Here is a 27,649-nt window from a genome sequence, read left to right as displayed (position 1 = left end):
CCCTTTAAAAAAATTGCTATTATTATTTTTAAGTATGCAACACAGTTTCATTGCACTGAAATGCAACCTGATAAAGTAAGCATCAAGAAAATACTAAATGAACACTTCTCGATTTTTCATTTTTTTCTGTAAAGGAAATGTATTTAGCCTCAATCTATAGTCCTGATCCAACAGACATTTTGTAATACAAAGTATCTGATTTTGGGTTTTTGTGAACTAATGCCTCCTGAGTCACTCATATACTTTTCAATGTTAGCATTCACCCAGGGATGGAAATCAGACCAGACCCTTCCCAATGCCCATCTCCCCATGACCAGTCTGCATTTATAGTGCTCTGGGCTCATGTATTTGGCCATGAGATGTCAGTAATCACATGATATTTGTATCCACACTTGATGAAACAAAGTGTATGTGTCCCTTCCTCATCTTGGTTTCTCACTGGGCCCAGCACCACTATAGTGTAGCCCCCAGGGGTACTCATCCTCGTCCTCAGGCTGGGCACTAGTAGTTGGTCAAGTCAGATTTGTTCCCAAGAAGGGAGCCTGAGAAATCAGTATTTATTTTTTTTATTATAAATAAATGCTCCAGACTTGGCCAATCTTTGCCTAGATCCAGTATGGATAGAGTCCTGTGCTGGAGGCATTCCTGAAAGTGACTGTCCCTCCTGGGGACACTGCCATGAAGTCTCCTGAGTCACCACGATCTAAGAATTGGTCCCTGAAATGAAAATAGGCACATGTTAGGAATGAAGAAGAAAGGTGGATGGATCCCTCCTAAGGATGCCTCTGAGATCCCCATGAACATGGGAAGTGGCTGAGGAAGGGGAGAAGAAGGAGAGGAGTCAAGATCATGCTGTGGAATTTCCACAGATTCCCTGGCCTTAAAACTGGCTCTGGTCTCTGGGATGTCTCTTTTTTATTTAAGTTTTTCTTTACATTTCAATTATTAACACAATGTGTAATAGGAGTACAATTTAGTAGTTCAAGACTTAAATAAATGAGACTGTGCTCATCACAAGTGCACTCCTAAACCCCTGCACCACCTTTGTAACCCATCCCTCCACCCACCTTCCATTTAGTAAGCATTAGTTAGTTCTCTAGAGTTAAGGGTTCGTTCTTGTTTTCCTCTCTTTTTCCCCTATGATGCATTGTTTCATTTCTTAAATTCTTCATGAGTGAAATTATATAGTATTTGTCTTTCTCTGATTGACTTACTTCACTTAGCATTATACTCCCTAGCTCCTTCCACATCTTTGCAAATGACAAAATGTGATTCTTTTATGGTTCAGTAATATTCTATATATATATATATATATATATATATATATATATATATATATATATATAACTTCTTTAACCATTTATCAGTGGGGCTCACTCTGGTATTGCTCAAAATGCCACTATGAACATCAGGGAGCATGTATCCCTTTGAGCTATTATTTTTGTATTCTTTGGGTAAATACCAGGAGGGTAATTGCTGAATCACAGAGTATTTCTATTTTTAACGCTTTGAATATCCTTCAAATTGTGTTCCAAAGGATCTACATAAATTTGCACACCCATCAATAGTGCAAGACGTTTCCCCTTTCTCCACACCATTGCCCACACCTGCTGTTTCCTATGTTGTGTCTATTAGCTGTTATGACTGGTGTGAAGTCATATCTCAGTTTAACTTTTATTTCTTTTGGGATGTTTTGTTTATCTCCTCCTCAGCTCCAGGGATGAAGGGTGCGCTTGGGGGTATGTTGTGTAAATAGGAGCCCACAATTCTATCTGATTCTGGACCCTCAGCCCAGCTAGTGTCTTCCATCCTAGGTGGATTTCTGGAGTGGGTGAGAGCTATGGGTTTGTCCCCTGGGAGGAGACAGCTGCTGTCATCTCTCCCTCTGGCAATAAGCACCAGTGCAGGGCCCAGGCAGGTGGAACCTTTTCAGTGGGTTTCAGGCCTGTCCAGCTCTGAGCAGGTGCACAGAGCCCCCTGGTGACAGCCTCAGCAGATCAGTCAAGGAGGAGGGAACTGTGCTGGAGGAATGGTGCCCATTATTGGTTTCAACAAATAAGCAAGAAAACAAACAAATAAGAAGTGTTAAAAAAAAAAAAAGAAGAAGTGTTACCTACTCTTGAGTCCCTCTGGAGAGTTTCCTTTCTGTCAATGACTTCTGTTATCTTTTTCAGTTCTAAAATTTCCATTTGGTTCGTTTTGATGATTTCTCTTTAATTTCTGCATTTCTATTTTTTCCATTTGTTGTAGAGTGCTTGTAATTTTACACCACATGGGTTTTATGAGAGTTGCCTAAAACTACCTGTCCAATAATTATAGCATGTGAGTGATCTCAGTGCTGGTGTCAGTTGATTCTCCTTTCTTTTCAGGATTTTATCTTCCTGGTACTTGACATGTCATACTTTTTTATTGGATCCTGGGTATCATGGCTATTATATAATGATATGCTTGATCCTCAGTTATTTTTCTTCAAACAAGCGATCCTCCCGCTGAGGTGCAGCAGCAAGGGGGAGGGTATTCATGTCAGCTTCCAGGTGGCTCAAATGAAAATGTTTACCACTCTGCTGCTTACTCTCTGCTGGAGAAGGTGGGGCAGTGATTGCCACTTCCCAGCTCTTATCAGGTGGGGGTGTGGGACAAGCTCTTTGCTGGGCCCTGTCAACACCATGGTGGGATGCACAGGACTGAATGGAGCTGCTTTCCTTCAGGGAATGGATCCTCTGCTCCCCACTGCATTCCTTGCCCTCACTGACACCAGGGAGTAGAGGATCAAATGCAGGTCCTGCTCCCTTGTCTCCTGCATCATACTTCAGTGTTTTGAGGCCCAGGGAGAGCCCAGGCTTAGTTACCCAGTGTTCAGACCACCACTAGCAATGGGTTATGGCAACAAACCAGCTTTGCCATGTACCACTGCATTCATTCTCCCTGCTGAGCGAGGGAGTTCATATGATCTCCCCAGTATCTGCCAAAATCATGGGTGAGAAAACCTGGGGTGCAAACTAGTCCACTAGGCCTGCCTTGCCCAGAATTGATGATGTTCCCATGCGATGGAGGCTCAGCTATCTCCTCAGTAGCTGACACCATGGCGGATGGGTATTGGGACACTGCCTGCTTCTGCCAGGAGGATATGGACACCATGTCTCTGCTGAGCAATAATTGAACCCTGCATGAGGATACCCTTTGGGGATTCATTAGTGTGTGCAAGTCATGGGCAGGTTTGTCCAAATATTTCCTCCACTCAGGCCAACTTATCTACATATCCTCTGACCAAAGGAGTTGCTGCTTTTGGAGATTTAGTGTTTTCTTTCTTTTCTTTTCTTTTTTTTTTTTTGAGATTTAGTGTTTTCTGGTTTGATTTTCTGGATCTCAGCCTTTGAATGTTCCTTGGTTGGAGGAACCTACAGGATCTTGTCTTACATGTAGGGGACCTAACACAAGAAAAGGAACCAGGGTACGCACTTTGGCATTTTCCTCAATTTGTTTGAAGTCTTCCTTCTTCCTCTTTCTACCTTCAAAAGTCTTCCTATACTTGTTTGTTGTAGTGTGTCAGGACATTTCAGTTGTAAGAGAGAAGACCTGCATGAATGGGAGCACTTCCTGCTGTCCAGTGCTGGGGAATCTCATGGTGCCCATTCTGAATTCTTTCTTCCAGGGCTAGAATGGTGGGGAACCTGCTGAACTGCTGGAAGGGAGGAGATTTATCTTGACTCTCAAGCTGTGTAAATAAAAGACAAAGAACCTGATTGTTATTTTTACATTACTCTTTAGAGTGTGAAGAAAAACAAATACATTCCATAACCAAGAACTCAATGTGAAAAGTTTTACAGGCTGGCTGGAAACCAGTAGAGCACAAATATCTGTCTTTCTGTTCTTAAATGCAGAGGAGTGGAGAGAAGAAATTTTTATTCCTTTTTTCTTTTATTTGTTTGTGTATAGAAATTTTATTCTGTAATAAGTTTACATTTATGGAAATAAATACAAATATGGGATAGAGATCTCTATGTTTCACCCAGCTTTTTCTAATGGTAACATTTTGTGTTGTTATGATATGTTTATAAAAATAAGTATTTACCGGTGGTGTGATAATCCTGAAAAAATTGCAGACTCAATCTGGATTTCAAAATTTGTTTGTTTGTTTATTTATTTATTTATTTACTTATTTTAACACTGCTTTGCCTAAAATCAATCCAAGTAATAACATTGCATTTATTCATAAGGATATACTAAAATCCTCCAATGTATGAGTTTCAGGCTTTCTCTGTTCTTGATTTTGGGAATTTGGAGACAGCTGGTGTGGTATATTGTAGAATGTTCATAAGGACATACTAAAATTCTCCAATGTATCAGTTTTCAGGCTTTCTCTGTTCTTGATTTTGTGAATTTGGAGACAGCTGGTGTGGTATATTGTAGAATGTCCCAGAACATGGGTTTATCTGATTTTTTTCTCATGATTACATTAATTTTATGGATTTGGAGAGAAATAGCACAGAAGTGAATTGATGTTCTTAGTGCATCATTGGGAAGATGTGTCATACTAACATGACATATCATTGAGAGTATGGGTGGCGACAATGCATATTCGGTGCTATTTTATTTTATTTATTTATTTTATTTATTTTTTTGAAGATTTTATTTTTATTCATGAGAGACAGAGAGAGAGAGAGAGAGAGAGAGAGAGAGAGGCAGAGACATAGGATGAGGGAGAAGCAGGCTCCATGCAGGGTGCCTGACACGGGACTCCATCCCTGGTCGCCAGGATCACACCCGGGACTGAAGGCACTGCTAAACGGCTGAACCACCAGAGCTGCCCCATTTGGTGCTATTTTAAATGATTCTTTTTCTGTTCATAATCTATCTTATGTCAGTCTACTGGATTTTGGCCATTCTGATAATTGTGCAATGGTAGCTCATTCATATTTGCTTTTGCTTTTCCCTAATGATATATAGTATGGAATAGAATATCACATGTTTATATGAAATCTACCTATCTCCTTCTGTGAAATATCTGGTAATGTCTTTAACTTACTTTTTAGCCACGTGTTTTTTCTTGTGCTTTGTTTGAGAAATACATTGTATAGCGTTTTTCCTTTCTTCCTTCCTTCCTTCCTTCCTTCCTTCCTTCCTTCCTTCCTTCCTTTTTCTTTCTTCCTTTTTCTTTCTTTGTCTTTATATCCTTTCTTTCTTTCCTTCTTATATATATTTGTATCTGTATATTTATGACTGCTCAACTCTCCAGAAGTTTGGCAATTTATCTGAAATACATTCTGTCTCTGGTTTATTGATTTTGTCTGTTAGGTTTTATTTTTGTCATTTTTCAGGGGAAATGGGACACATCTTCTCTAAGAGACATTTCACATCACATTTTCCAGTCATCCAGATCATACTAGAAGTGGAACCATAGCAGTCAGGGCAACAGCTGCTCTCCATTGGCTTCCGTATTTCTGAAACCCCAAGTGTCTTTGTTCTGCTGCTATAATCTTTGCCTATGAGGTTGGCCAAATGTGCCAGCGTTTCTAATGACTTGGTGAAGAGGAAATAACTATGATATGGGGTGACACCAGGGATGGTAATAAAAGTCCTTATGAAGATCCCATCTCAAGGCCTAGAGAACACACAGTCTGAATCCATACATGCTACAAATGAGCTTCCAAACAACAAGCCATTTTGTTCAGGCCCAATGGATTGAGGACAGAACTCAGGAGGTTCGCCTGGTCTCAATTGCCCAATCTGCTTGTCACCTCTACAATGGAATTGCTAAAATTTCTCACTCCTCCCCTCTGCCCTTCCCCACACATTCTCTCTCTCTCATTCGAATAATAGTCTTGAAATATAATACATTATATATTTATCACATGTTTAATGCTTACATATTTATGCAATATATTTCAAGTATATATTATGTATATAGAGAGAGATTAGAAATTAGATGCAAATATGAATATTTTTTTCTAAGAGAAAAAATTATCTGTTACCACAGACGACAGCATAGCATATTCCAGTTTAGCCCCCTGAAGAAGAGCTTGAACCATAAGGCAACTGGATGACTGGGGACATGACCATCCTGTGCAAATAATGAGAGCAAGGGACTACAAATGACCGCCCTCTACATCTTTTCCCTCATCACTGAAAGGAACCCCTTGTTGATGAGGGAGGAGGTAAAGGGAAGAATCAGGACAGGACAGAGAAGCCCCACCACTCTGATCCCTGAGGACTCACTGGTGGCATTCCCATTTGCCCCTCATCAAAGGTCTCTCACCTTAGACACAGGTAGCAATACTGATGATTTTTTAAAAAGCGAATTTGACCAGGTATGGGATTGTCTCCCTCTGCCTGAACATCAGCTCTGAAAATGACTCCATGGGGATTGAGGATGAAATGTGCCTGGAGAAATTGAGTCAGAACTGAGAACTCATGAGACTCCAGGGACTCCTGTACAGCACAAAACTTCACTGAGGACACTGCCTGCTCAGTTTGCAGGAGTTTGTGTATTTTCTTAGACACCTGGCCGAGAAGTCTGGTCTCACAGGACCCATGCGACAGAGCCCCCTGTTGTGCTAACATGCTTAGCCCACCATCTCCTCTGACTCCACCCAACACTCCTGGAATGGTGTCCAGACTGTGTAATTGGATCATTTTAATGTCACTGCCCAGGAAAGGAGAATGAGGAGTTGCCCTTGTCAACTTTGGCCCTGACACTTATTTTCAAAAAACGAATGGTCTCCAGACAGTTAAATACATGATAAATTGAATTGTGCTCATATTACCAGATATTTCAGAATTACCTGTCATTGAGTTTGCTTCTTCCAGGTGCCTCAGGTCCATACCACTCTATCATCCTCTTGAAAGAAGTAAAGGTCATAAGGTTCTCAGGGTACCAAGGTGGCTCACACCTTGTAATGATTCTATGTGAATTCTTCTTTCGTTTGAACGTTGTTGATGTTTTCTTGTTACCATGTAGATTTCCTGTCAAGTCTGCATCCCTCACTGCTAAGGCTTTTCAGCCTATATTTGCTATGACAATATAATGCCATCAGGGGAAATGTGTCTTCCACTCCACTGATTTGTCTGAGATCAATTTTTCCCCTGAATGTTAGCCAGAAATTCTAATTTGCTTGGCCCTCTGATATACTTTGTATTTCTAGGCTCATTCTGTTATTTACTCAGCATGATGATTCCTATTAAGAGAACCTTACTATAAATGAACCTCTCCTCACTTCTGAGGTGTTCTTCAACCTCCCCTGCACTGACACCATCATGGTCCTGCACTCTAATTACATTGGACTCTAACCTAGAAATATTGTTCAGAGTTCCATGGAAGTCACTGGAGTTGTGTGTCTAAGATCTGAGTCCAATGAACAGCTATTGTCTAACATCTTGCCTAATAGGGAACCAGAGGGGATGAACAGTAGACAGTGAAGGATTGAACCAGGAGAGTGTCCAAATGGCAGGATGACACCAAGTGTGTAGATGTATTTGGATGATGGTGGTTGAAGCTTCACTATATTAAGTCATCCAATCCATTGCCACCGTGTCTTCTCACTTACTGAAATCTGCTTAATTTTTGGCAATCTTTTGTAGTTTTCAGTTTACATTTTTTTCCTACTCGTTATATTACCTCCTAAATGTTTTATTCTTTTTGATGCTATCCTAAATAGAATTGTTTATTAGTATCTTTTTGGGGCTTCTTCATTTTGGATATAAACAACACTACCTGGTTGGAATAGGGCATTACCACTTGAACTCCTGTGGGAGATACTAGATAGATCTCATTGAAGATTGATGATAGAGTTTGTTCCCTATTTTGGAACAGTAGGAACAAGTAATGAAACAGGAAGCTCTGCAACCGTGACCTTAAAATAAGCAATCTAACATGATTGTATGCACAGGAAAAAGTAGATGACTAAATAAAATGGCTGTTGCCTCGACCCCTTATGGGGAAAATAGAAAACTCTAAAGCTTTTTCTTCTTTTCCAGTTTGACATACATCTGATTTATGTTTTCTAGAACCTATGTAATAATTTGTGAAACATATATTTCACAAGGACCAAGAATTCTCCGGTTGATGCAGTCAAAGGAGTAAGAGATGGGGTGAGGAAGGAGCTTCCCTCTTTGTTCCTGACACAGTGATTTTGGCAGGAGGGAGAGGAGAGTTATGCTTCCGGCTCTTTGCTTCCTCAGGATGTGGCCCCTGGTAGAGGACACCCTCCTCCCTACAAGGAGCCTTTCTCTGCTGGTTCCCCAGCTTCCACTCCCTCCTCCAAGCTCTAACATCTCCCCCATCTCCTCACTGGACCATAATTCCCCTTCTCTGAGAACAATGATATCTAGGGAATAACCCTCAAGTTTTGACACACACCTACAACTGCTGGATTATTTGAAGGTTGATTTTTTAAAAAGTATATTTCATTCCAATTAGACATCCTTATTGTCTATTCATGCTGGAATCATGCAGTGAGTAACTATAAGTTTCTGGTAATAAATTATTTCCCATATAATGGTACCTTGTTTAATTGATTCATATGTTCCACTACTGAGACTTCTTCAGTTACAAATAAAGAAGTTATAGAAGTTATTCAGTATTGAATCTCTAAGACCCAGATATTCATAAAGTACATAATTTTAAAATACGCTGTAATATCTGAAATGTATATAAATATCTAAAATACATAGATATAGATGGGATATGACATATGAATAACAAAAAGGTCAGATTTTGAAAATAAGGGTAATTTGTGTTGAGGAGGACGGGGACCATCTAAGTGAGTCCTTAGGGGAGGAGGTTGTCAAAGACCAGCAGTCCTCCCCTGAGATGTGTGGGTCTGCCCCACCTCTGAACTCTCCAAGTGAGGAAGTATCTGAATGAGGATTCTAGGAAATATTCATAGACCTTCAACAAAATTAATGTTCCCTTGCAAAGATGCATCTTCTCTATATAAGGTAGGGGCCTATCCCCATACATCTACTCCACATATTTGCCTGTCTGTGCTTCTGGTCTTAGACAAAGGCAAGTGTAAGAAGAAGAAATCAGAGACAGAATTATGAAACTCTGTCATAGAAAATGGTGGTTCAGGGAAAGGCTCTCTCTGGGCCTGTTGAAGAATGAGAGAGGCGTTTTTCAAGGAATCCCAGATGAAGGGGAGATTTTAACCATGTACTCTGAAAATGGAGATGATTCATATTTGGAGAACCAAATCAATAACAGAGGGATAGGAAGTCAAAAGTTACAAGATGTCCAGGAGAGGAGAGAAGGTTAAGCAAAAAGTGCAGGGTGAGAGAGGACTATCTAAGGCAAAGGAAATGGACCTCCTCTGCCTAGATCATTGCGGGTTCTCCAGCATAGGGCCCCTGCCCCTCCAAAGGAGAGCTATCTGAGGAACCTGTGGAATGTGTTAGAGTGAATGGATGAAGGCATGAGGAAGCTAGATAGATACAAAAAACCTGGGAGAAGATTGATCCTTTCAAAGCTCAGGCTCCTGTCAGGTCAGAGAAGCCCCTGTGAAGTTAACAACTTGTCATCTGCCACTCACCTTAATCTTCCAGTTTGAGGGAACTCCCCCACACTCCTCTCAGGACACCCCCCAGTTATTCTTCCCATCACAAGGGTCCTATCCTCAGTTGCCCTCTCTGACATTTGGTCACCTGAACTAGGACCTTAATCATGCTGACTTTGTAGTTCCTGGAGCTCATGTGTGCAGACTAGAAACTGGTGGGTATTCTGGAATCCCACACCGTGGAGGGGTGCCATGGTGAGCACCACGTCCTGTAAGTGATGGCAGGATTTGCTCTCTGAGCTACACTGGGGAAGCAGATGGTGTTCTCATGTGCATTGTAGGTCACAATGGGGCATTGAACCATGAAGGAAATGACAGTGCAGCCTCCTGGGCACAACGATGAGATCTGCGGACAGAGTCTTACTCCTTCTTTCCTTTTGCTCTTGGGAATGGAGTCACTCATGACATATGGCGTCACATTCCCCATGACTGTTCCCTACATGATTCTGGACTGGTGATGCCTTTAGTCACAGGAAGAAGGAAGAGATGATGTAGGTTTCCATGAGGGTTGAGAAATGCCACCATCCAGTTTCACCAGGGGGTTGCAGAGTCACAGCAGAGGAGAGCCTCAAATGGGTGGAGTCCTGCTCCAAGTCCCACTGAAGCAGGTTCAGGCCCTTCTCATGTGTCAAGAAAGTGGGCATCAGTCCTTCTAACTTGCCAGTCACAATGGCCCAGAGCTTCCTGGTGTCCACACAATCATGACCTGTATTTAAGTCAAAATAGTGCTTCATTGTCAGGTTTATCAATTTCAGAATAAGATAAACCTCTTGAAAACTTTTAAATGAAAATGTATCATATGCAAATATGGAAATAAGTAATGAAATGTGGACAAAAATAAAGAATGATAAATATGGGTTAATAATAAATAACAGGTACACTTTATTAAGAAGAAGAAAAAAGTCCAAAAATGCTTAAATAAACCAATTTCCTTAGAAAAATTACACAATGTTATTAGGAACTTTTCCTCAAAAGACATAAGATACAGGGAGCTTCCAAAGAGAAACTAACTAAAATAAAGATACAACCATTCTAAATCTTTGGGAAATGGCATAGCAGTCCTAAGAGGGAAATACATTGCAATAGAAACATCCCTCAAAATTTTTGAAAAAAACCCTAATACACAAGATAACCTCACACCTAAAGAAACTGGAGAAGAACAGCAAATAAAACATACACCAAGCAGAAGAAGAAAGCAAAACTCAATGAAGTAGACCCGGAAGAACTGTAGAAGAGATCAACAAAACAAGGTGTTGGTTCTTTGAAAGAAGTAATAAGAAACATAAACCATTAGACATCCTTATTTAAAAGAAGAGAGAAATGACTCGAATTAATAAAATCATAAATGAAAAATGAAAGATCACAACCAATACCAAGGAAATACAAATGATTTTCAAAACATATTATGAGAAGCTATACACCAATAAATTAGGCAATCTAGAAGAAATGGACACATTTCTGGAAAAATGCAAATATTTTATTATAAAAATGCACAACTATAATAGGAAGAAACAGAAAACCTGAACAGGCCAATATCCAGGGGGGGAATTGAAGCCGTCATCAAAAACCTTCCAAGACACAAGAGTCCAGAGCCAGATGGCTACCCAAGGGAATCTATCAAACGTTTTAAGAAGAAATAATGCCGTTTCTACTAAAAATGTTCCAAAGAATAGAGAGGGATGGGATACTGCCAAACTCATTCTATTAGGCCAGCATCACCTTAATCCCAAAACCAAACAAACCCCACTAAAAAGGAGAAGTATACATCAATATCCCTGATGAACACAGATGCAAAAATTCTCAACAAGATATTAGCCAATAGGATCCAATAGTACATTAAGATTATTCACCATGACCAAGTGGGATTTAATCGGGGAATTCAAGGTTGGTTCAACAATCATACAACAATAAACGTGATACATCACATCAACAAGAGAAAAAACAAGTATCATATGATCCTCTCATTAGATGCAGAGAAAGCATTTGACAAAATACAGCATCCATTCCTGATCCAAACTCTTCAGAGTGTAGGGATGGAGGGAACATTCCCCAACATCTTGAAAGCCATCTATGAAAAGCCCACAGCAAATATCATTCTCAATGGGGAAATACTGAGAGCCTTTCCCCTAAGATCAGGAACAAGACAGGGATGTCCGCTCTCACCACTGTTCTTTAAGATAGTACTAGTAGTCCTAGCCTCAGCAATCAGGCAACAAAAAGAAATAAAACGCACTCAAATTGACAAAGAGTATGTCAAACACTCCCTCTTTGCAGATGACATACTACTGTACATATAAACCCAAATGATTCCACCCCAAGGTTGTGAAACTCATACAGCAATTTGGCAAGTTGGCAGGATACAAAATCAATGCCCAGAAATCAGTGGCATTTCTATACACTAACAATGAGACTGTAGAAAGAGAAATTAAGGAGTCATTCTCTTCAGAGAGTTGGAAAAAAAATCTTAAGATTTTTGTGGAATCAGAAAAGACCCCAAATAACCAGGGGAATTTTAAAAAAGAAAACCATAGCTGGGGGCATCACAATGCCAGATTTCAGGTTGTAATTCAAGGCTGTGGTCATCAAGACAGTTTTGTACTGGCACAAAAACAGACACATAGATCAATGGAAAAGAATAGAGAATCCAGAAATGGCCCCTAACTCTATGGCCAACTAATATTTGACAAAGCAGGAAAGACTATCCACTGGAACAAAAACAGTCTCTTCAATAAATGGTGCTGGGAAAATTGGACATCCACATGCAGAAGAATGAAACTAGACCACTCTCTTGCACCACACACAAAGATAAACTCAAAATGGATGAAAGATCTAAAAGTGAGACAAGATTCCATCAAAATCCTAGAGGCGAGCACAGGCAACACCCTTTCTGAACGCGGCCACAGCAACTTCTTGCAAGATACATATAAGAAAGCAAGGGAAACAAAATAAAAAATGAATTATTGGGACTTCATCAAGATAAAAAGCTTCAGTGCAGCAACATTAACAGTCAACAAAACTAAAAGACAGCCTACAGAATGTGGGAAGATATTTGCCAATGACATATAAGATAAAGGGCTAATATCCAAGATCTTTAAAGAACTTAAAGTCAAAACCGAAGAAAAAATAATCCATCATGAAATGGACAGAAGCCATAAACAGACTTTTTTCCAAAGACCTGCATGTGGCACAAAAAGCACATGAGAAAATGCTGCAAGTCACTTGTCGTCAAGGAAACACAAATCCAAATCACAATGAGATACCACTTTACACCAGTGAGAATGGCTAACATTAATAAGACAGGAAGCAATAAATGTTGGAAAGAATTGGAGAAAGGAGAACTCTCTTGCACTGTTGGTGGGAATTCAAGCTCTTACAGCCACTCTGGGAAACAGTCCAGAGGATTCTCAAGAAGGTAAAAATAGAGCTACACTAGTCCCAGTAATTACACTACTGGGTATTTGCCCCAGAGATCCAGATGTAGTGGAATGATGGGACGCCTGCACCCCAGTGTTCATAGCAGCAATGTCCACAATAGCCAAACTGTGGAAGGAGCCACCATATCCTTTGACAGATGAATGGACAAAGGGGATATATACAATGCAATATTACTCTGCCATCATAAAGGATGAATTACCTACAATTTCTGTTGACCTGATGGAACTGGAAGGTATTTTGTTGAGTGAAATAAGTCAATTGGAGAAAGACTATCATCAAATGGTTACACTCATATGTGGAATATAAGAAAGAGTGAAAAGGACTATAAGGGAAAGGAGCAAAACTGGGTGGTGGTAAGTTTGGGAGGAAGACAAACCATAAGAGAGTCCTGACTCTGGGAAACAAAGAAAGGGTTTCAGAAGGGGAGGAGAGTAGGGGACAGGGTGACTGGGTGAGAGGCACTAAGGAGGGCATTGATGGGATGGGCACTGGTGTTATATGTTGACAAATTTTGTTTAAAGAAATAATTTTTTAAAAAAAATTATTATGCCTGGGTGGCTCAGGTGGTTAATAACCTGCTTTCAGCTCAAGACATGATGCTGGGGTCCTGATATCCATTCCAGCATAGGGCTACATGCTGGGCAAGGAATCCTTTGTCCCTCTCCCTCAGCTCCCCCTTATCTCATGCCATCTCTCTCTTTCAGATAAATACATAAAATATTTTCTGTGTTGAAATTACACATTTAGGGATGCCTAGGTGGTTCATAGTTTGCCGTCTGCCTTTGGCTCAGGGCATGATCCTAGAGTCCCAAGATGGAGTCCCACATCAGGCTCCCTACAGGGGGTTTGCTTCACCCTCTGCCTATGTCTCTGCCTCTCTCTGTGTAGCACTCATGAATGAATAAATAAAATTTTTGAAAAAATTAATATGCATCTATAAGGGCTCCTTGCTAGCTCATTCACTGGAGGGTGGGATTCTTGATCTTGGTTGTAGGACTGAGCCCGATGTTGGATGTAGAGGTTCCTGAAAACTAAAATCTTAGAAAAAAGAAAATATAAATATAAGTGTAATATTTCCTAAAACATAGTATGCTGGTGTGTGCTATCGTCTGTATGGATTTCATCTATTCTACACATTTTATGAGCAAGAAAGTATTAGTGGTGTTAAGATTTTAGTATTAATAAACATTTTATCTAACAGTTTAGAGGGTCCATGGATATTGCCTTTAAGAAAGGAAAGAGTTACAGGGAGGCACCATTTCAGGCCAGCATCCCCGAGGATTATGCTCTACTGAGGTCACCAGTAAAGGGATTCACTACCTTAGGGCCTGTGTCCCTGCTTGGGAGTTATGGCCCCAGGACTGTGGCCCACCCCCTCATCTGTCTCTGTCACTGTGCTTAGCATCACTGTCATACACCTGACTGTAAGCTCCACAGATGCTTCTCAATGAGAGGACCAGATAAAAGGACCCAGGGGTTTTTGTCTCACTTCCTCCTTATCTGAGATGTTGTGGGTAAGTGAAGCTGCTCCTACTGACATGTTTTGCAACAGAGTAGTCGTCAGCCTCGTCCTCAGGCTGGGCTCCTGTGATGATGAGGGCGGCTTTGTTCCCAGAGACGGATCCAGAGAAGCGATCAGGGACACCAGAGGGGCGGCTGTTTGTGTTGTAGATAACTGTGCTAGGAGCCTGGCCTGGGGTCTGCTGGTACCAGCTGGCGTAGTTACTTGTAGTGACTGACCCAGAGCTGAGGCCACAAGTGAGTGTGAGTGTCCCTCCTGCAGACACTGACAGTGATGTTTCCTGGGTCACCACAATCTGAGAATCAGCTCCTAAAACCAAAAAGAGAGAAGGGTGCTATTTTGGGAGACAAGGATCACATGAATCCTGCTTCTCTGTGCCCCGAACAGAGGCAGAGTCCATTTCCGTGACCTGAGCCATAAGTAAGGAGCACGAGAAGAAACACCGTCCAGGCCATGGTTGGGATCCTCACTAGAGGTGGGCTCCACAGGCTCTTTGGCTGGCGAAGGGTGTTCCAGGACCTTTTCATGACTCCAGACCTATGAGAATAAGCAAGTGTTTTATGCAAATCAGCTTCCTCTCTCTTCCTGCTCCACAGTCACCTAAAAGTCACCTGGGAGATCTTGAAAGGGACCCATGCTTGGACTTCACACACACAAATGTCTGCAGGGTGACCTGGGACACAGACTGGCAGGAAGACATCTTTCTCCAAATCAATGACCTATGACTCTGGTTGATGTCCATCCCAAAGTTCCTCGCTGAGAATCCTGACAGCTGTATGAGGAGATGGATACATTCTCCAACTCCTGGCCCAGCCTCTAAATCACCTCAACTCTAATCCCTCTCTGGGACATTTTCTTCCCTCCCCAGGGACATTGCTCCTTGTCTCTTTGGAGATCTTAGCAGTCACTCCTCCAGCCATGAGGACACTGGGAATCTCAGAGTCCATGTGACAGATGTAACGATGGTGCTCTCCTCTTCGTTAATCAGGGACCATGTATGCAGTAGTCCAGGGCGAGCTGACCAAGGAAGTCTCTTTATCATAAATCAACCCAACACTCTGCGAACTAGTGAGTCTCATGGACCATTTTGAACTCAATTTCCCATTGTGTTCTGCTGAGAATCAGAAGGTCCTGGAAGGCTGGGGAAGGAACCTGGAGAAGGAGGACTTGCAGGAGCAAAAGGAGTCTCCAGGAACAGGGGAAGATGAGGCTCAGGGCTCATGTTTGCCCAAGTGTTAGATACCAAAATGCCTGCCATTCATTTTGCAACTACTTGTAAATTGTTGGTTTGATAAACCATGCATGTTCTTTTTTCCTTTCTCTTCATGTTTGAGATCCTAAACTCATATCAGAGAAAAACAATCATATTCATGATCTTCCAGTTAAACTAAGACATCCCTGACACTTTAAAAAACAGTAGGTAATTTCACATCTATCAAATTTTGAGATGAGGAATGATATTCATACAAAGAAAAAAGAAGGAATGGGGAAAGCTACAAACACAAACAGTATCTATTTCCATAGATAATTATAAAGTAGTGACATAAATGAGAAAGTCCAATAAGAAATAAGAACTGAAATGATAGCAGAAAAAGGACTCAGGCACTTACTGCCTACTTCATCAAGAGCACAACTGAAAGTCATAGTTCGAGCAAGGGACCCTGACGGTGGCCACCTGGACACATTGCTCCAGGCTTTCCCCAGGGTCCTTTTGACCTTCCTGTGTGGCAGATCTGGGTGGGGGTGATCTGTAGCCACAGCAGAATGGAGGGATTGATAGACTGGATACAGAATCACTCAAGTTCCCAGGAGTCTTCTTAGGCAGGAAGGTGATAGAGCAGGGCCCCCTGTTGGTCCTGTGTGATTCTACATGAGTCAGGCAGGAGCTTCCTCTGGGCAGTCTGGTACCTCTGAGAGGACATACTGATGCAGGCTGAACGGGGTGCTCTAGAGATCACAGTGTCCCCTGTGGTGCATCCTGTCACATCACTGTTCTCTCCCACAGGGCATGAAATATAGTTCATCTTGAATTAACTGGGGAGTCACAGTAATCAGCCAGCCTCCCTCACCTTGAAGGGAGCCCTGAGCCACCACTAGAACCTGTCTCAGGCATCCCTAAGGCTTCCCAGGTCAGAGGAATCCTTTCCTACTGGGAAGGTCTGGAGCCGCTGGTGAGCACAAGGTTTGGAAACTGGGTGTGGAGATCCCAGGGCCCAGGAGCCCCTCCCAAAGTTGGAAGATGCAGGCAGAAACCCTGTCCCCAAGATTCCATCAAAGTCCTAGAAGAGAACGCAGGAAACACCCTTTTTGAACTCAGCCACAGTAACTTCTTGCAAGATACATCCACGAAGGCAAAAGAAACAAAAGCAAAAATGAACTATTGGGACTTCATCAAGATAAGAAGCTTTTGCACAGCAAAGGATACAGTCAACAAAACTCAAAGACAACCTACAGAATGGGAGAAGTTTTTTGCAAATGACGTATCAGATAAAGGCCTAGTTTCCAAGATCTATAAAGAACTTCTTAAACTCAACACCAAAGAAACAAACAATCCAATCATGAAATGGGCAAAAGACATGAAGAGAAATCTCACAGAGGAAGACATAGACATGGCCAACATGCACATGAGAAAATGCTCTGCATCACTTGCCATCAGGGAAATACAAATCAAAACCACAATGAGATACCACCTCACACCAGTGAGAATGGGGAACATTAACAAGGCAGGAAACCACAAATGTTGGAAACAACAAATGTTGTTACACTGTTGGTGGGAATGTGAACTGGTGCAGCCACTCTGGAAAATTGTGTGGAGGTTCCTCAAAGAGTTAAAAACAAACAACATATAAAACCAACAAACAACAACAACAAAAAAGAAACCCTGTCCCCCACTGGCTCTAGGGTGATGCAGGCTGTCCCCAAGGAGAGCTGTCTTTGGGCTGTGCTGCTCATCACTGAAGGACCATGCTGATGCATTCCGTTCATGAGGGTCTATGGTACCCAGGAGTCCCATCAGTGGGACGAAGTGTGAGCAGATAAAGCTAGAGCATGCCCAGGATGTAAACAACAACAACAAAAAAAAGAATGAGATGGGCAGCCCCGGTGGCGCAGTGGTTTAGCGCCGCCTGCAACCCAGGCCGTGATCCTGGAGACCCTGGATCGAGTCCCACGTCAGGCTCTCTGTATGATGTCTGCTTTTCCCTCTGCCTATGTCTCTGTCTCTCTCTCTCTCTCTCTCTGTATCTATGAATAAATAAATAAAAAATCCTAAAAAAAAAACAATGAGATATAGCTTTCCTGACACAAGAGAAGTCATTTTAGTCTGGGATCTCTGTCCTAGTATCTCTCCTTTCCTAGCACACATCTTGCAGATCTAGCTAAGATTTAAAAAGAAATACAAAACAAACAACACAAAACACAATCAGTAGCTGAGAATTTTAACAGGACAAAGAGAATGGGGCCCTGACAGTCTCTACCAGGCCAGGAGAGATCCTGACCACATCAGAGAACACAAATCAGTGGTGAACCCTCCAGTGCTGATTCAAAGTAATCCAGACCCTGCACTCCTGACCTCAAAGGAGGAGCCCAAACCCTTTGTGGTTTACACTGGCTCTGAGAGCAGGTCCTCAGCGCCCTCCCCCTGTGGGACAGTGACCTCTGCTTCACTCCTGAACAAAGAAACTATTTGGGCAGCCCCAGGTGGCTCAGCTGTTTAACATTGCCTGCAGCCTGGGGCATGATCCTGGAGACCCAGGATGGAGTCCCAAGTCTGGTCCCTGCGTGGAGCCTGCTTCTCCCTCTCCCTGTGTCTCTGCCTTTCTCTGTCTCTCTCGGTGTGTGTTTGTGTGTGTCTCTCATGATTAAATAAACAAAATCTTTAAAAAAAGAAAAGAAACTATTTAACTTTTATCCATACCTGATCCCTGCAAAACTCACAATCTGGCATTCTGCACTCTTATACTTTTATGAGAATATATTTATTAGCACAGGTCTTAAGATTGTTTTTCTAATAATATATTTATTTTTATTGGTGTTCAATTTACCAACATACAGAATAACATTTCCTCCATTTCTTCTAGATTGCCTAATTTATTGACGTATAGCTGTTCATAATATGTTTTTAAAATCATTTGTATTTCCTTGGTGTTGGTAGTGATCTCTCCTTTCTCATTCATGATTTTATTAATTTGAGTCTTCTCTCTCTTATTTTTAATAAGGTTGGCTAAAGGTTTATCTATCTTATTAATTCTTTCAAAGAAACAACTCCTGGTTCTGTTGATCTGTTCCACATTTCTTCTGGTCTCGATTTCGTTGAGTTCTGCTTGAATCTTTATTAACTCTCTTCTTCTGCTTGTGTAGGATCTATTTGCTGTTTTTTCTCTAGCTCCTTTATGTGTAAGGTTAACTTTTGTATTTGAGTTCTTTCCAGTTTTTGAATGGATACTTGTATTGTGATGTATTTCTCCCTCAAGACTGCTTTTGATGTATCCCAAAGATTTGACAGTAGTATCTTCATTCTCATTAGTTTCCATGAATGTTTTTAATGCTTCCTTAATTTCCTGGTTGACCCTTTCATCTTTTAGCAGGATGGTCCTTAACCTCCACGTGTTTGAAATCCTTCCAAACTTCTTGTTGTGATTTAGTTCCAGTTTCAATGCATTATTGTCTGAAAATACGCAGGGGGTGGTTCCAAATTTTTGGTATTGGTTAAGACCCGATTTGTGACCGAGTCGGTGGTCTATTCTGGAGAAAGTTCCATGTGCACTTTAGAAGAATGTGTATTCAGTTGCGTTTGGATGTAAAGTTCTGTAAATATCTGTGAAATCCATCTGGTCCAGTGTACCACTTAAAGCTCTTGTTTCTTTCGAGATGTTGCACTTAGAAAATCTGTTGATTGTAGAAGGTGCTACATTCAACTCACCAACTGTAAGTGTATTATTATCTAAGTATGTCTTAACTTTGGTTGTTAATTGATTGATATACTTGGCAGCTCCCACTTTCGGAGCATCAATATTCACTATTGTTAGGGCCTCTTGTTGGATAGATCCATTAAGTATGATATAGTGTCTCTCTTCATCTCTTACTACAGGCTTTCGGATAAAATTTAGTTTATTTGTTATGAGGACTGCTACCCCTGCTTTCTTTTCAGGGCCATTTGAATGGTACATGGTCCTCCAACCTTTTATTTTCAGGCTGTAGGTGTCCTTCTGTCTAAAATGAGTCTCTTGTAGAGTGCAACTAGATGTGTCCTGCTTTTTTATCCAGTCTGAAACCCTGCGCCTTTTGATGGGGTCTTTAAGCCCATTCACATTCAGAGTTACTATTAAAAGATATGAATTTAGGGGAGGAGCAAGATGGCAGAAGAGTAGGGTCCCCAAACCACCTGTCTCCACCAAACTACCTAGAAAACCTTCAAATTATCCTGAAAATCTATGAATTCGGCCTGAGATTTAAAGAGAGACCAGCTGGAATGCTACAGTGAGAAGAGTTCGCACATCTATCAAGGTAGGAAGACGGGAAAAAAGAAATAAAGGAACAAAGGCCTCCAAGGGGGAGGGGCCCCGCGAGGAGCCGGGCTGAGGCCGGGGCGAGTGTCCCCAGGACAGGAGAGCCCCGTCCCGGAGGAGCAGGAGCTGCACCGACCTTCCCGGGCGGAAAGGGTCTCGCAGGGAGTTGGAGCAGGACCCAGGAGGGCGGGGATGCCCTCCGGCTCCCTGGGACAGTAACAGCAACTGCGCCCCAGGAGAGTGCGCCGAGCTCCCTAAGGGCTGCAGTGCGCACGGCGGGACCCGGCGGGACCCGGAGCAGCTGAAGGGGCTCGGGCGGCGGCTCCGCGGAGGGGGCTGCGCGGCCCCGGGAGCAGCTCGGAGGGGCTCGGGCAGAGGAAGAGGCTCCGTGCGGAGGGGGCTGCGCGGTTCCAGGAGCAGCTCGGAGGGGGTTGGGCGGCAGCTCCGCGGAGGGAGCTGCGCGGCCCGGGAGCGCGAATCCAACAGCGCAGGCCCCGGAGCACAGGGCGCCGGGACACAGCCCAGGATCCAGCCTCCCCCGGGACAGGCAGAGGCCGGGAGGGCCCAGGACAGCAAGGACGCTCCTGCCCCAGCTGAGCAGATCAGCGGCCCCGCCCCGGAGCCTCTAGGCCCTGCAGACGGAGTTCCTGCCGGAGCTGAATCCAGGTTTCCAGAGCTGGCCCCGCCACTGGGGCTGTTCCTCCTGCGGCCTCACGGGGTGAACAACCCCCACTGAGCCCTGCACCAGGCAGGGGCACAGCAGCTCCCCCAACTGCTAACACCTGAAAATCAGCACAACAGGCCCCTCCCCCAGAACACCAACTAGACGGACAACTTCCAGGAGAAGCCAAGGGACTTAAAGAACACAGAATCAGAAGATACTCCCCGGTGGTTCTTTTTTTGTTTGTTTTTGTTTTTGTTTTTGTTTTTGTTTTGTTTTGCTTTTTGATTTGTTTCCTTCCCCCACCCCCTTTTTTTCTCCTTTCTTTTTCTTTCTTTTTCTTCTTTTTTTTTTTCGTTTTTTTTCTTTTTCTTCCCTTTTTTTTCTCTTTCTCTTTTCTTTCCTTCTTTCTCTCCTCTCTTTTTCTCTTTTTCCCAATACAACTTGCTTTTGGCCACTCTGCACTGAGCAAAATGACTAGAAGGAAAACCTCACCTCAAAAGAAAGAATCAGAAACAGTCCTCTCTCCCACAGAGTTACAAAATCTGGATTACAATTCAATGTCAGAAAGCCAATTCAGAAGCACTATTATACAGCTACTGGTGGCTCTAGAAAAAGGCATAAAGGACTCAAGAGACTTCATGACTGCAGAATTTAGAGCTAATCAGGCAGAAATTAAAAACCAATTGAATGAGATGCAATCCAAACTAGAAGTCCTAACGACGAGGGTTAACGAGGTGGAAGAACGAGTGAGTGACCTAGAAGACAAGTTGACAGCAAAGAGGGAAACTGAGGAAAAAAGAGACAAACAATTAAAAGACCATGAAGATAGATTAAGGGAAATAAACGACAGCCTGAGGAAGAAAAACCTACGTTTAATTGGGGTTCCCGAGGGCGCCGAAAGGGACAGAGGGCCAGAATATGTATTTGAACAAATTCTAGCTGAAAACTTTCCTAATCTGGGAAGGGAAACAGGCATTCAGATCCAGGAAATAGAGAGATCCCCCCCTAAAATCAATAAAAACCGTTCAACACCTCGACATTTAATTGTGAAGCTTGCAAATTCCAAAGATAAAGAGAAGATCCTTAAAGCAGCAAGAGACAAGAAATCCCTGACTTTTATGGGGAGGAGTATTAAGGTAACAGCAGACCTCTCCACAGAGACCTGGCAGGCCAGAAAGGGCTGGCAGGATATATTTAGGGTCCTAAATGAGAAGAACATTCAACCAAGAATACTTTATCCAGCAAGGCTCTCATTCAAAATGGAAGGAGAGATAAAGAGCTTCCAAGACAGGCATCAACTAAAAGAATATGTGACCTCCAAACCAGCTCTGCAAGAAATTTTAAGGGGGCCTCTTAAAATTCCCCTTTAAGAAGAAGTTCAGTGGAACAGTCCACAAAAACAAAGACTGAATAGATACCATGATGACACTAAACTCATATCTCTCAATAGTAACTCTGAATGTGAACGGGCTTAATGACCCCATCAAAAGGCGCAGGGTTTCAGACTGGATAAAAAAGCAGGACCCATCTATTTGCTGTCTACAAGAGACTCATTTTAGACAGAAGGACACCTACAGCCTGAAAATAAAAGGTTGGAGAACCATTTACCATTCGAATGGTCCTCAAAAGAAAGCAGGGGTAGCCATCCTTATATCAGATAAACTAAAATTTACCCCAAAGACTGTAGTGAGAGATGAAGAGGGACACTATATCATACTTAAAGGATCTATTCAACAAGAGGACTTAACAATCCTCAATATATATGCTCCAAATGTGGGAGCTGCCAAATATATAAATCAATTATTAACCAAAGTGAAGAAATACTTAGATAATAATACACTTATACTTGGTGACTTCAATCTAGCTCTTTCTATACTCGATAGGTCTTCTAAGCACAACATCTCCAAAAACGAGAGCTTTAAATGATACACTGGACCAGATGGATTTCACAGATATCTACAGAACTTTACATCCAAACTCAACTGAATACACATTCTTCTCAAGCGCACATGGAACTTTCTCCAGAATAGACCACATATTGGGTCACAAATCGGGTCTGAACCGATACCAAAAGATTGGGATTGTCCCCTGCATATTCTCGGACCATAATGCCTTGAAATTAGAACTAAATCACAACAAGAAGTTTGGACGGACCTCAAACACATGGAGGTTAAGGACCATCCTGCTAAAAGATAAAAGGGTCAACCAGGAAATTAAGGAAGAATTAAAAAGATTCATGGAAACTAATGAGAATGAAGATACAACCGTTCAAAATCTTTGGGATGCAGCAAAAGCAGTCCTAAGGGGGAAATACATCGCAATACAAGCATCCATTCAAAAACTGGAAAGAACTCAAATACAAAAGCTAACCTTACACATAAAGGAGCTAGAGAAAAAACAGCAAATAGATCCTACACCCAAGAGAAGAAGGGAGCTAATAAAGATTCGAGCAGAACTCAACGAAATCGAGACCAGAAGAACTGTGGAACAGATCAACAGAACCAGGAGTTGGTTCTTTGAAAGAATTAATAAGATAGATAAACCATTAGCCAGCCTTATTAAAAAGAAGAGAGAGAAGACTCAAATTAATAAAATCATGAATGAGAAAGGAGAGATCACTACCAACACCAAGGAAATACAAACGATTTTAAAAACATATTATGAACAGCTATACGCCAATAAATTAGGCAATCTAGAAGAAATGGACGCATTCCTGGAAAGCCACAAACTACCAAAACTGGAACAGGAAGAAATAGAAAACCTGAACAGGCCAATAACCAGGGAGGAAATTGAAGCAGTCATCAAAAACCGCCCAAGACACAAGAGTCCAGGGCCAGATGGCTTCCCAGGAGAATTTTATCAAACGTTTAAAGAAGAAATCATACCTATTCTCCTAAAGCTGTTTGGAAAGATAGAAAGAGATGGAGTACTTCCAAATTCGTTCTATGAAGCTAGCATCACCTTAATTCCAAAGCCAGACAAAGACCCCGCCAAAAAGGAGAATTACAGACCAATATCCCTGATGAACATGGATGCAAAAATTCTCAACAAGATACTGGCCAATAGGATCCAACAGTACATTAAGAAAATTATTCACCATGACCAAGTAGGATTTATCCCTGGGACACAAGGCTGGTTCAACACCCGTAAAACAATCAATGTGATTCATCATATCAGCAAGAGAAAAACCAAGAACCATATGATCCTCTCATTGGATGCAGAGAAAGCATTTGACAAAATACAGCATCCATTCCTGATCAAAACTCTTCAGAGTGTAGGGATAGAGGGAACATTCCTCGACATCTTAAAAGCCATCTATGAAAAGCCCACAGCAAATATCATTCTCAATGGGGAAGCACTGGGAGCCTTTCCCCTAAGATCAGGAACAAGACAGGGATGTCCACTCTCACCACTGCTATTCAACATAGTACTGGAAGTCCTAGCCTCAGCAATCAGACAACAAAAAGACATTAAAGGCATTCAAATTGGCAAAGAAGAAGTCAAACTCTCCCTCTTCGCCGATGACATGATACTCTACATAGAAAACCCAAAAGTCTCCACCCCAAGATTGCTAGAACTCATACAGCAATTCGGTAGCGTGGCAGGATACAAAATCAATGCCAAGAAGTCAGTGGCATTTCTATACACTAACAATGAGACTGAAGAAAGAGAAATTAAGGAGTCAATCCCATTTACAATTGCACCCAAAAGCATAAGATACCTAGGAATAAACCTCACCAAAGATGTAAAGGATCTATACCCTCAAAACTATAGAACACTTCTGAAAGAAATTGAGGAAGACACAAAGAGATGGAAAAATATTCCATGCTCATGGATTGGCAGAATTAATATTGTGAAAATGTCAATGTTACCCAGGGCAATATACACGTTTAATGCAATCCCTATCAAAATACCATGGACTTTCTTCAGAGAGTTAGAACAAATTATTTTAAGATTTGTGTGGAATCAGAAAAGACCCCGAATAGCCAGGGGAATTTTAAAAAAGAAAACCCTATCTGGGGGCATCACAATGCCAGATTTCAGGTTGTACTACAAAGCTGTGGTCATCAAGACAGTGTGGTACTGGCACAAAAACAGACACATAGATCAGTGGAACAGAATAGAGAATCCAGAAGTGGACCCTGAACTTTATGGGCAACTAATATTCGATAAAGGAGGAAAGACTATCCATTGGAAGAAACACAGTCTCTCCAATAAATGGTGCTGGGAAAATTGGACATCCACATGCAGAAGAATGAAACTAGACCACTCTCTTTCACCATACACAAAGGTAAACTCAAATTGGATGAAAGATCTAAATGTGAGACAAGATTCCATCAAAATCCTAGAGAAGAACACAGGTAACACCGTTTTTGAACTCGGCCATAGTAACTTCTTGCAAGATACATCCACGAAGGCAAAAGAAACAAAAGCAAAAATGAACTATTGGGACTTCATCAAGATAAGAAGCTTTTGCACAGCAAAGGATACAGTCAACAAAACTCAAAGACAACCTACAGAATGGGAGAAGATATTTGCAAATGACATATCAGATAAAGGGCTAGTTTCCAAGATCTATAAAGAACTTCTTAAACTCAACACCAAAGAAACAAACAATCCAATCATGAAATGGGCAAAAGACATGAACAGAAATCTCACAGAAGAAGACATAGACATGGCCAACATGCACATGAGAAAATGCTCTGCATCACTTGCCATCAGGGAAATACAAATCAAAACCACAATGAGATACCACCTCACACCAGTGAGAATGGGAAAAATTAACAAGGCAGGAAACAACAAATGTTGGAGAGGATGTGGAGAAAAGGGAACCCTCTTACACTGTTGGTGGGAATGTGAACTGGTGCAGCCACTCTGGAAAACTGTGTGGAGGTTCCTCAAACAGTTAAAAATATACCTGCCCTACGACCCACCAATTGCACTGTTGGGGATTTACCCCAAAGATACAAATGCAATGAAACGCCGGGACACCTGCACCCCGATGTTTCTAGCAGCAATGGCCACGATAGCCAAACTGTGGAAGGAGCCTCGGTGTCCAACGAAAGATGAATGGATAAAGAAGATGTGGTTTATGTATACAATGGAATATTACTCAGCTATTAGAAATGACAAATACCCACCATTTGCTTCAACGTGGATGGAACTGGAGGGTATTATGCTGAGTGAAGTAAGTCAGTCGGAGAAGGACAAACATTATATGTTCTCATTCATTTGGGGAATATAAATAATAGTGAAAGGGAAAATAAGGGAAGGGAGAAGAAATGTGTGGGAAATATCAGAAAGGGAGACAGAACATAAAGACTGCTAACTCTGGGAAACGAACTAGGGGTGGTAGAAGGGGAGGAGGGCGGGGGGTGGGAGTGAATGGGTGACGGGCACTGGGTGTTATTCTGTATGTTAGTAAATTGAACACCAATTAAAAAAAAATAGAACATAAAAGTCCACTTTTTATTAAACCAAGTAAAGATCAGCAAGGGAGATATAGTGATAGCAAGTGTGCATGAGAAGATTTTACATTAGATGAAATCCATTTCTACATATGTATTAGGACAGAAAGAAGAACTGACCAAACATATAGAACCGGCCTGCTAAACTCCCATAAGAATAAAGACATAGACTATAATGCATAGATTTCATTTGTCCCAAGGAAATCCATGAGGATGAATTGTTTTAAACAAAATAGGAAATAAATCCTGAAATAACAAAGATTGAATTGGAACACACAGGAAGCTAGATTCTTTTGGACAATCCGCCAAACCCTGGCTGTGGATCCAGGTGTCCTGAATTGTCTCTATTATTATTTAAAGAGGTTTACCCAGATGAGAATTTTGGCATTAGAGCAAATATATCTCCCTGATTTAATCACAATGGCACCTCTTTGCATTAGTGAATTGAACTGGGAACTATCTCCCGGAGATATTTCATATTGTTACTAAATTTGTATTTTTTATTTATTTTTTTAATTTTTATTTATTTGTGATAGAGAGAGAGAGAGAGAGAGAGAGGGAGGGAGGGAGGGAGAGAGAATGAGGCAGAGACACAGGCAGAGGGAGAAGCAGGCTCCATGCACCAGGAGCCCGACGTGGGATTCGATCCCGGGTCTCCAGGATCGCGCCCTGGGCCAAAGGCAGGCGCCAAACCGCTGCGCCACCCAGGGATCCCAAGAAAAACTTCTCAATGTGCATTGACTAAGACTCAATGATGACGTCACTGTGAAGACACAGGCGGAATTACGAGTATATTGTTCACAGATCTGTGCGGACTGCATGGAAAATAATGATGGAAGTGGCATTGAAAATCTCAGTGCAGTTGCACTTGGTGGCTCAGTGATTGAGCATCTACCTTTGGCTCAGGTCATTATTCCAGGGTACTGGGACCAAGACCTGCATCAGGCCCCCTGCAAGGGCCCTGCTTCACCCTCTGACTCTGTCTCTGCCTCTCTCTATGTGTCTAATGAATAAATAAATAAAACTTTTTTTAAAAAAAAGAATGACTTCGTCTTTCATTTAAATAGACATTTAGAAACATTTTATAGAATCATTTGTCTCTTTTTTTAACCTTATAATTATATCATGGGTCTGTTCATGCAGGCAGGAAAATCTGAAGGGGTGCCCATGAGTCCCCATGAGGACCCTTGTATGAATTTCGCAGCTATCTGAGTGACTTGCATTGGCCGAGGTGTCTTTGAAGCCAGAGTAGTGGCTGGGGACACTGGGGCCCTGGTGAGTCTCAGTAGACCATCAGCAGGTACTCAGGAGGCCTCCTGGCTGCTGGAACCAGCATATGGCCACCGCTGCAGCCACTGCTCAGTGTGCAGGTGAGTCTGGCTGTTGATCCCAGGGATGCAGAGAGGGAGGGCGGCTGGGTCAGCAAAGGCAGGGATGGGGAACCTGCAGACACATTCACGGGTGATGGATCAGAGGCCAGACTGAATTTCCTCAAATCTCTA

At 42.1% G+C, this 27,649-nt stretch overlaps 1 long non-coding RNA gene, 1 pseudogene and 1 gene segment (V, D, J or C); all 3 read right to left on the bottom strand.

Moving 5' to 3' along the window:
* The window catches only part of LOC144299095 (immunoglobulin lambda variable 8-61-like), a 343,361-nt gene that overhangs the window by 82,255 nt on the left and 233,457 nt on the right, over nucleotides 1-27,649 (bottom strand).
* Nucleotides 551-9,772, bottom strand: LOC144299532 (uncharacterized). Its single transcript, XR_013366236.1, has 2 exons — nucleotides 9,528-9,772; nucleotides 551-717 (listed from the first exon to the last, which is right to left on the bottom strand). It is a non-coding gene; the product is annotated as an uncharacterized LOC144299532 (long non-coding RNA).
* Nucleotides 14,483-15,028, bottom strand: LOC144299597 (immunoglobulin lambda variable 8-61 pseudogene; annotated as a pseudogene). The gene is made up of 2 exons (XR_013366280.1): nucleotides 14,918-15,028; nucleotides 14,483-14,817 (listed from the first exon to the last, which is right to left on the bottom strand). The product of XR_013366280.1 is annotated as an immunoglobulin lambda variable 8-61 pseudogene (transcript).

This window comes from Canis aureus, chromosome 27 (genome assembly GCF_053574225.1).
Source record: "Canis aureus isolate CA01 chromosome 27, VMU_Caureus_v.1.0, whole genome shotgun sequence".
Lineage (NCBI taxonomy): Eukaryota > Metazoa > Chordata > Mammalia > Carnivora > Canidae > Canis > Canis aureus.
Note: the sequence above shows the minus strand (reverse complement) of the source record. Positions and strands in the feature narration are given on the sequence as shown.